Source organism: Castanea sativa, chromosome 7 (assembly GCF_040712315.1).
Source record: "Castanea sativa cultivar Marrone di Chiusa Pesio chromosome 7, ASM4071231v1".
In the NCBI taxonomy this organism is placed as follows: domain Eukaryota; kingdom Viridiplantae; phylum Streptophyta; class Magnoliopsida; order Fagales; family Fagaceae; genus Castanea; species Castanea sativa.
The window spans coordinates 3270632-3281586 of record NC_134019.1 but is presented as its reverse complement, the minus strand read 5'-3'; the positions used below and the strand labels follow the sequence as shown (position 1 = coordinate 3281586).

The following is a 10955-nucleotide window of genomic DNA, read 5'->3' as shown; positions in this document are numbered from 1 at the left end:
CTGGTGGGTTTCGAACCCATCTTCTTCTTCTTTTCTTCTGGTGGGTTTCGTTCCTGCCATTCTCCTTTTCGTTTTTTATTTGTGTGCTCACTGTGCTGCACAGGTAAATGACTAAATGGTAATGTGATTTGACTGTCAACCTCCTTTACGCTCCCTTTAATGCTATGTCTTTGTTTTAAATTTTTTGTTTGTTACTTTGTTTTGCCAGCCCACGTGATACTCTTGTCACTTGTGTCTTAAAATTTTTCTTTGTTATGTTTTTGTGAGCCCCACAAAGACTAACAATAAAAGTAGAATGTTCAGCCTTATTCCACCTACTAATATTATCTCTGGGTTTTATTTTTATTTTTTATTTTTATTATTTTTTATCATATTATTACTCTTATTATATTTTATAAATGATTGAACTAATACTTATTATTATTATTATTTGAGCTTAAAGATTACATATTAGTTGAAATATGTATTTATAACTTCATTAAAACTCTTAATAATTTATATGGGTTTTTTTATTAATAATATATATTTTTTATTATAAAATAGCAATAACTTTGAAACACCCTGAAATGGTACGCCGAAATAAGCCGGTACCGAAATATTCCGTTCCAACTGACAAACCGAAACGGGGTCCGAAACGGTATTCATAACATTGGTTTAAAGGGGTTTCAACTACCTCTAACCCCTCATTTTTAATTCCCCAAATTGGAGAGATTTGGAGGGAGAGTAGAGTAGATAAATTATTGACCAAATAAATTCCTCAATTTATCCTTTTTAAATTAATAAAATTACAAACTGATTATATAAATAATCTTTGTTTGTTTCTTGAGAAAATTTAAGGTGAATGAAAAAAAAAAAATTGAATCTCACTATTTAGATGCCGCTGAGTCGTCTAAATAGTGACTGTTTCTGGCTGATTTTCAGTGTTCTTTTGGTGTTGGAGGTCCAAAATTTCACAATTTTTCACAATATATTTCTAAACTTCAATTTACTTTTTTATTTGCTTGGAATTGTGTTCTTGATCGTGTTTTATCAATGTGCACTGGTACTTTTAGCAGTACTCTGCTCTGCTCTGTTTGGACTCTGAGAAAATAGAGGAAAATGACAGAAACTTGTAGTTAAAAACTGTTATGTATACAAGTTTTTTACAATTACTTACTTGGCCACCTTGGATTGAAATTTTTGATTTTCTCGGGAAAGCAAGTTAGAGTGTTATATATTTCTTCGTGTTTTCTATAGACTTGCACTGTTTCACTAAGAACTGTCTCTGTATTTTTCAGTGAAGCACCAAGAACTCCTAGTCTGATTCTCGAGAAAAAGAAATATGGCCAAACAGTATCTATGTTTGTGTCTCGTGGTAGTTGTCTTCTCGGCAACTCTGGCTTCACAAGCTAAGGCATTACCAATCCACTTGAAGGTAATTTTGTGGATCCTTTTTTTTTTTTTTTAAATTCTAGTTGTTGATTTTCTTGTGTTTTATCTTTCATTGGATTCTTTTATAGGAAAATTGATATAGTTTAGGTATGTTAGTGATGATCTGTGATTAAAATGTTCTTTATTCTTTGTTTAATTAGCGAGAAAATGGAGGAAAATTTCAATTTAAAAAAAAATCAAAGAGAATAGTACAACACTCGTGCTTCCATATTGTGAAAGCTTCATTGTCCGTGCTCACAATTTTTGGCGAGAAAATTGGGCTATTAATCATAGACCAATGTTGCAAGTCCATTTTCAAATAGGGGTAAATTTATATATTTAAATCATTTTTACTCTTCTCCATCCTAATTTTTAAAACATCCAAACAAGAGAAATGACTAATTACTCATTTCCCCCTTATTAATTTTAAAAACATTCAAACAAGGTAGAGGGTAACCATTTCCCTCTACTCTTCTCCCCACTACTCTCTTCCCTTCTACTTCCCTCTACTCCCCTCCCTCTCTAAACTTTCAAATAGGCCAAGTCTAGTGTGTAAACCTTCCTAGAGTCATTACATGGTTTTTGGACCTATAACCAAGGGGTGATTCCTTTCTTGTCTCTACTTCATAGACATATGCGTACTACTGGGCGCATGCTAACAGTGACTCCAAATCACGTCCGAGGAGATTGAGTACCACATAACTCACCCTTGCCAGAGGGAATTGGCATAGCGACACGCAAGAGGAGGTACAACCCATGGTGCTCACAAATTCCATAACAAATTTATTTTTAAATTGTCTATTGTAATGGTATTGTCTGGCCATGGGTAGGGTATGGATATACCCGATCTATACCCTACCCGAAAATTTTACCCATGGATACCCGAATATCAATATCCATTAGTATCCATACCCGAATCTTACCCGAATTATTATCCATGGATATCCATACCCTACCCGAAACCCGAAACTCATTTTTTATTTTTTTATTTTATAATAATATCCATACCCGAAACTTACCCGAATCATTTTAACTTAAAAACTAACCAATAGCTTTATCTTAAAAAAGAAAAAACTAATCAATAAAAAATTATTAAAAAAAATTAGCATAGATAGCAGGTCTCCTTATCTTAAACACGCTATAGAAGTAAAGCTTGACACAATAAGTAATACTCTGTAACACATTGATATATCCAACAAATTGATTTCAAATCACACAACCAAGAAATTAAAAACAGAATATGGGCAATTACAAATTATCAAACCCAACTGCAAGGACTATTAAAAAAATGCATAAAACCAAAATTATTGGTGAGTCCTAAATGGCCGACCCATGCAACCCACTTTCCTCCACTGGATTCCAACAAAATCTCTATAAACATAGTTACTTTCCAGATTCCATTGCCACCACATTCCAATCCAACGGCCACAATAACTCTGTAACACTCCAAAGATCTACCACATTGGATCAAAACAAAAACTCAAAACTTATTTACTTCACTTCTTGAACTCACTTTCACACTAAATTTAGTCAACAAACAGTGATATTTAAAAGCAAAACCCAAAATCTAAGTACAGATACAAAACAACAGTGTAGAAGTCAGGAAAAGGAGAAATGGGTTTCACCATGGGTCTGAACTTGCTGCTCCTCCTAGCCATTGTGGCTACAAACATCTTATCTCTGTACCACCTTTCCTCCACACTTCAGACCCCAATCGCCTCATCTTGCCACAACCACGCTGACCTCCTCCACAAGTACATGACTTACACTCCTTACTCTCTCTGCCCACCAGACTCTGACTCCATAGCCGACGGAAAAAAACTGAACTTACATATTTTACTTCTTTCTCTTCGAAAGCAACAAGTAAATCAATGCGGACTAATCATCCTCCTCCAAATTTGCCGTCAAAATCTTGTTGGCTCAGAAACTGAACACGGGCTCAGGGACTCGTTGGCTCAGAACAGAGAGAGAGAGAGAGTGACGGTAAGGAGAGGAGAGGCAGAGAGAGTGTTTGAGTGTGAGTGAGACTGTGAGAGAGGTTTAGGGTTTTTTTTTTTTTAATACGGGTCGGGTATGGATATTATCCATACCCTACCCGAATAATTCGGGTAATATCCATACCCTACCCGGTGAAGCTCTACCCATTAAGGACCGGGTATTACCCGAAATATTTGGATCGGGTAGGGTTGGATATCCATTACCCAATGGGTATGGCCATCCCTAGGTATTGATGTAGTGAAGGTTGTTGTTGAAATATTTGGATCGGGTAGGGTTGGATATCCATTACCCAATGGGTATGGCCATCCCTAGGTATTGATGTAGTGAAGGTTGTTGTTGAAGATTGTCGTTCATTGAGGTGTTTTGAAGCTTTCAATTGAGTAAGAATGCCTGATCAGTCAAGCAAAAATTGATTTTTGTGTAACCTTTTCCTGTGATCATGCACTAACTCCAAACTTAGTCTAGTGTATAAACCAATCTAGAGTCATTACATGGTTCCTGGACCTATAACCAAGAGGTAATTCCTTTTTTGTCTTTACTTTATAGATAGATGCATACTACTAGGCATGTGCTAACAGTGACTCCAAACCACATCAAGGGAGAATGAGTACCGCATAACTCACCCTTGCCAGAGGGAATTGACATGGCAATGCAAGAGGAGGTACGGCCCATGGTGCTCACAAATTGCATGATAAATTTATTTTTAAATTGTTGAACATTGTTCCCTTGTGATAGTATTGGTATAATGAAGGTTTCAATTGAAGACTGTTGTTGACTAAGTTGTTTTGAAGCTCTCAATTGAGTAAAAATGCCTGATCAGTCAAGCAAAAATTGATTTTGGGCATAAACCTTTGGCAATAATTCTCGAGATAGAAAGGAAGGTGAACACACAAAAGAGAGAAAAACCTAGAGATCCCTTTCTTTGGCTTCTACCCTCTCCCATTGAAGATCCTTGAGAAGTTTGTTGTTGCAAACATAGATCACCATACTTGTGTTGTACCTATTGAAACCTCAAGACAATGTCAAACCTTCAAGGAGCCTTAGAGTGACTGAGAGATCAATTTTGTGGTTGGCAGATCAGCTTGTAGCAACAAGTAACTTTGAAGGCGTAAGACAAGTTCTGCATTTTCATGTTGATGCTTGGAGGGCTCAGGTGCTTAGGCTTACTACATATATGGAAAGTCATGTGAGTATTGCTTGAATTATAACCTTCAATAATAGACTTGTTGAGTTAACCTTCAATAACCTTGAATTTTCAATCGTGTTCACTAATAGAGGCTGATTTAGAAGGTGAAAACTAGAACCATGACAATGAAAGCAAAAACAATAACAACAGTAACAGCAAATTAAGCAACACCACCAATAACAATCACAGTGAATGATAAAGCAAGTAGAAGTGCTAGTTGAACTCGTTTCAGCTCCTAACCCTCGAGAAACCCTCTGATTATGTGTACAAATGAAAATTGTCTTTTTTGTTTTTTATTTTTATAATTTTATTTCAATTTGTTAGATTTGTTCACTATAAAAACGTTGTGATGTGAGTTTTATTTTAAGGTTTTATTTTTTTGGTTGAATGATAAAAGGACATAATCTAAATCATTCATTATTAGAAAAAAAAAATATCAGGATTAAAAAAGAACTTTATTACATCCAAAACCCTCCATTTTTTTTTTCATTTTTTATAATCAACATTTTTGAACAATGGGATTTAAACCCTAAAAACATTTACTCGAAGGTATCAACTAATTAAGTTATAAAACTTTTAACTCAAACTTTTGATTTCAATAACCCTCGAATACTCTTACTATCATGCATGTAGATTGTTAAATATATGAAATAAAATGATAAATAATACGTGTCCTGCTATTTTTCCTTGCGTGAAAGAGAGAATCCCTCTATTCCATGCACAAACTATCTATTCTCGTGCTTTTCTTTTCTCCTCTTCAAAAAAATTTATGGGGGAAAAGAAAAGAACAGTGCTCTTAGCCTCTTATTTCTTACCCATATAAAGAGGGAGGGGGGGGGGGGGGGGGGAACCAAAGAACAGTGCTCCCACATGCATTTTTATCCTAGAGGAGACTTCATTGCCCCAAAGAGGTAGTTTCCAGTCTTCCACCCATCACTCCTGAAAAAATGATCGTTACACATTTCTGTGCATCAGTGACTGTGGCTAGTACTGAATCTATCCACTGTTATTAACTGCTGTTGACAAAGTCTGTGTAATCAAATTCTAACAAAAAGCATGCAATTAGCTTGACTTAACGATCACAATGGCATTATTTATCACACCAATTAGGCCTTTTCAATCTCTGTCGATCTTTATTTTTACTTTATCTCATCAAACTTTGATGGCTTCCTCCACCGCCAATATTTTGAAACTTCTTTTGCTCCTCTCTGCGTTCAGCTTATCAAGAATATGGGCTCTCAGCTCCTCCTTCCTATTCTTCTTGTTATTCTTCTTCTTCTTCTTCTCTTCTTCTTCTACATGCCCATCTCCTTCTCCTTCTCCTTCTCCATCTCCTTCTCCTTCTCCTTCTTCTTCTCCTCCTTCTTCTTCCATAACTCCTGTGCACTATTCCGAATATTTGGGCTACAAGTACATAAAATCGATCAGCAAAACCACACCATACCCAGATGCCTGCTTTGAGGCATTGGAACCCTCCATCAACGATATCCCAAATAATACCAGTCCAAACAACGCTGCCTACTACCTCGTTTGCACCTTTAAAATCGCAATAAACGAGTCCAAAAAGCTTTCCAATCTGTTCTCTGAGGCCACAAACTCAAATAATATCATCGAAAAACAAAGAGGAACCATCCAGGACTGCACCGAAATGCACCAAATCACCTTGTCTTCTTTACAAAGATCAGTGTCCTGAATCAATGATGCACCCATTAATGAACGCAAACTAGCCGATACCAGAGCTTACCTTAGCGCAGCACTCACCAACAAGATCACATGCTTGGAATCGCTCGATTCTGCTTCAGGTCCTTTGAAGCGAGCCCTACTGAATTCCATAACTAACACGTACAAGCATGTGAGCAATTCTCTTTCAATTCTGTCTAGCCAATTCCCCCAAAATATTAGCCAACATAGCCAAAATAATAGGCGCCTCGTGGACGTGGGTGTTCCAACATGGATTTCAAAGAAATTAGAGAGTCGGACTCGGATGTTGGAGAGTGAATATGACCCAAGCAAGGTGCTGCTGACTGTGGCTGCAGATGGAACTGGAAAGTTCACCACCATCACTGATGCTATCAACTCTGCTCCAAACAATAGCAATGATAGAACACATATCTATGTGAAACAAGGGGTTTATGAGGAAAATGTGGAAATCCCAAGTTGCAAGCAAAACATTTTTCTGCATGGAGATGGAACTGATGCCACTAAAATTACTGGTAACAGAAGTGTGGGCGATGGCTGGACCACTTTCAGATCTGCGACTCTAGGTGTGTTTAGCAAATTAACTCAATCATATTGCATGCATGCCTTTTGTTTTACTTTTGTATATCGAATAATTTATGTCCTTCCCAGACTCCTTTGTATTTAATTAATCGTTATTTTTTTAATTAATTAATCTTGTAAGTTGTACTCGTAATGCACAATACATAAATCCGAATAGATAGTCATGAAATAGTACCTTCTTATTAACTCAGTTTTATTTTTTATTTTTATAATTCAACGGTTCAAGAAGAAGATTTGAACCTCGGGCATATTTGTATTTGTTGAAACATCAAAAAATGCAATTAAATTACAATGCTCTAAATTTTATGTTTGAGCACTAAATATAATTTAATTTGTTGGTATATACTTAAGTTATTAATTGATGTTATGAATGCTAAAAATTTTACTATAAATGACTATTACACAGAAAATTCTAAACGTATTATAAATTTTACTATGTAAATTATACAAATTGATATAGTAACAAATATTATTAGTAGATAGTTAATTATAATATATAAGTGCCTTGAATTGCTTTTTTTGTGATTGTTGATATCAATTTGTAAAGGCTATGTGACAAAAATATAAGTTATGTAATAAAATTTGTGGCATTCCTAACATCTCTAAAAAAAGCAACTCAAACACCTATTTTTATGTTATTGAAGTGGCACCACTCATATTTCATGCCACATTAATTTATTAGCTTTAGTGATAAAATTAGTACTAAGTTAAGAATTTTTCTCTGTTGTTGTTGTTTTTTTTTTTAAAAAATAAAATAAATACCTTGTAACTAATTAGTAATATTTAATAAATTGAACTTCAGCGGTGTTTGGCGAAGGTTTTCTAGCACAAGGCATTCATATTGAGAACAAGGCTAGAGTAGAGAAACAAGTTGTTGCCTTGAGAGTAAGTGCAGACCTTGTCGCTTTGTACCAGTGCTCCATCATTGGTTACAAGAATACATTGTACGTCCATTCATTTCGCCAATTCTACTGAGAGTGTGACATATGGGGCACTATAGATTTCATATTTGGGAATGCAGCAGTTGTATTTCAATCTTGTAAACTTATGTCCAATACGCCAATGTCTAGTCAATTCATGGTTATTACAGCACAATCTCGTGATAGCCCAGATGAGTACACTGGAATATCCTTCCAGAATTGTTCAATTGTTGCTTCTGCAAATGATTTGGACCATAATTCTACCAGTGTGAAAAGCTACCTAGGAAGGCCACAAAGGATGTACTCTCGGACAGTCTACCTAGAATCCTACATTGGCGACTTTATTGACCCAGCTGGGTGGAGGCAATGGTCTGATGATGATGATGATGATGGTGATGATCAAGGATTAAACACTTTGTATTATGGGGAGTATAATAATTATGGACCTGGCTCATCAACGGATGATAGAGTTACTTGGCGAGGGTATCACATAATGAATTCTAATGATGCAATTAATTTCACAGTTTCATAATTCATTACAGGTTTTGAATGGTTGCCTTCCAGTCCAATTCCATTTGATTGTTAGGTTAATTATTTTTCTCTTTCACGTGGATCAAATGGCCAAAATAATTTCACTTCTTCAAAGATAGCTAATTAGATATTGTAATAGGTCTCATATAATGGTACTTTATTTGTTAAAAATCTTGTAACTCAGGTATTCCCTTGTGATCAAATCCCCCTTCCCCTTTTATTGTAAGCAAATGGATTCTTCTAATGTGGCTAATATTTGCTTACAATGTACATTTTATATTTTATTGTTTACGTAAAGTAATAATTATCCGATGAAAATAATCATGTGCTGCAAGGATTGCATTATATATTACTTCTTAATGATTTGAAGTTTGAACTCCTACTCTCTGATGCATTGTAGCGGAGCTTAAATTTTGGAATTTGATGTGATCCCCAACTTGTTTTCAAGATGGTATGTAGTGGGTGGGAACATACAAGAAACAAACTATATATATATGGCTTGTGGAGGGCTTATCTTTAATTTTATCTCAGAAAGCAGTTAGCAATTTTCGTCGTTATTATGTGCTCAATTAATTGCTTACCCTTGATATTTTTACGTATGATATAATTCCAAATGCAAAAAACAGCGTAGGAGACAATTACGAGTTATGACCAGTAGATTAGGGCCGGTCTTTTTGTCTTCTTTTAAAATATCCAAGGGGAAGATACGACTGCTGCTTCGCGCCCCCCTTTTAACGCGTCTTTGACTCTTAACTTTTACACTATATTTGGTTGTAGATAAAGAAAGGGAAGTGAAAGGAAAAAAAAGGAAGGGAAGGCGAACGAGAAAGGAAAGAAAATAATATATTTTTCTTGATGTGTTTGGATATAGGAAAGAAAGAAAAGAAGAAAATGTTAGCATTTTATCTATTTTTTTATTTTTGTTTGATTCGCAAAAGGAAGAGAAAAGAAAAATGAATATTTTTACCTTTATGCCCTTATTAATGATAAGAAAATTCATATATTAGAACACTTGTAATTTCTTGAAAGTATTAAAAAAATATTAGACATTTTATAGTATAAAGTGGTGGGCTTTATAAAATTAGTGATCTTCCTGCCACTTATTTCCGCCCAAATTGGGCTGACACCAAAATAGTGGGCCTCACGGAAAAAAAATTCATTCTACCTTATCCATTTTTCTTCTCTCTTATACAACCAAACAGCCGAATGGAAATTTCTTTCATCCTTTTTCCTTATTTTCTCTTCAATTTTCACCATTTCCAAACACACTATTACTGTTTTACAATCAAAGCTAGTTAACAGTGCCTGCATGCGTGGATGTACTAGATTCACAGCAAACTATGTTACTTTCACACACACATTGATATGTTTTAAAAAATAGATGGGTAAAATCTATTACACATTTGTGTGGATGCACATAAGTTTGAAATTGTGAGTCTAATTTAAAATTTTAATTCTGAAATCGTGAGTTACACAGCACCCAAAAATTAATATCCATTCACCATTGAAAACATTGGTGATTGTCTCATGCATAAATTCATTTTTTGATTAAAATATGTGCGGAGTCTAAACTGTGTTGGTTATTTCAGAACCATTTTAAATATTTTAGAATATATTAGTGGTCATATCATTAGAAGCCTTAAGCAAACTAAAGAGAGTAAAATTAAAGTTGACGGTCAGAATTTACAAAGACCTACCATAGGGAGCATCACTTCGACAACAGGCAAAAGTATGAGACAACAAAACCCCTTAAATGTGGACAGATGATCTAAGGTGAATGGATCACCTTCAGTATATGGATGACCTGCAATGGACGGATAACGCTCCGGACGGATACTAAGGTTGATGGTACCGAATAAGCCACTTGGCATTGGCATGGACATGGCTTACTTGGCCCCTAAGGAAATTTCAAATAACTTGTGCTCCACGATTAGCTCTAGTCAATAAAACCCTTATATGGAAAGGGTCCCTTAAATTACGCTCATTTTTTAGGATATTCTCGATAAGGAAATATTCCTCTTGCCCAAGGCATCAAGGTTGGTTCCCCACTACTATAAAAAGGCCAAGACCTTCAGAAAACAAGGTACACATAATTCATCACATCTCTAGCACTCTAGAGTTATGAACAAGAAATTTCTCTAACTTGACCGTCGGAGGGTATTTGGCCGGTGTCACACCGACACGCTTCATAGGTTCTTCTTTTCGGTGTTGTGCATGTGTTGTTTCGGGCACGTGAGAACTATGTAGCTTATTGACGATTTTCGGCATCATCACAAACTATGGTGCTTTCACAAATATTTGTGCAATAACTCATGGGCATAACCTTTTTAGAAGAGAAGATACATGGGTGTAACCTTAATTTGGGAATTTGTATGAAACATATAAATTTAAGATTAATGATAATCTTGCACTTACTTTTCAAGAATAAAATATTGCTGGAATAGATTATATGTTGTTAAGGATATATTTTATGTAGTTGGCTAATCCTTTAACAAAACGCACTTTACTTGTATTTGGGTCGATTTAGGATGTATATAATATTTCAAAGAACATGTTGTTCAAGTCTAGTATTAAAGCCATGCAGATTGGATCAAGAAACAAGTGAAGAAAAGATGTTTACTAAAGCTGGA

General features: G+C 35.3%; 1 pseudogene; it reads left to right on the top strand.

Annotated features, from left to right (window-relative positions):
* Positions 1-874: 874 nt before the first annotated feature.
* LOC142643194 (putative pectinesterase/pectinesterase inhibitor 12) lies at positions 875-8380 on the top strand (annotated as a pseudogene).
* The last annotated feature ends 2575 nt before the right edge of the window (positions 8381-10955 follow it).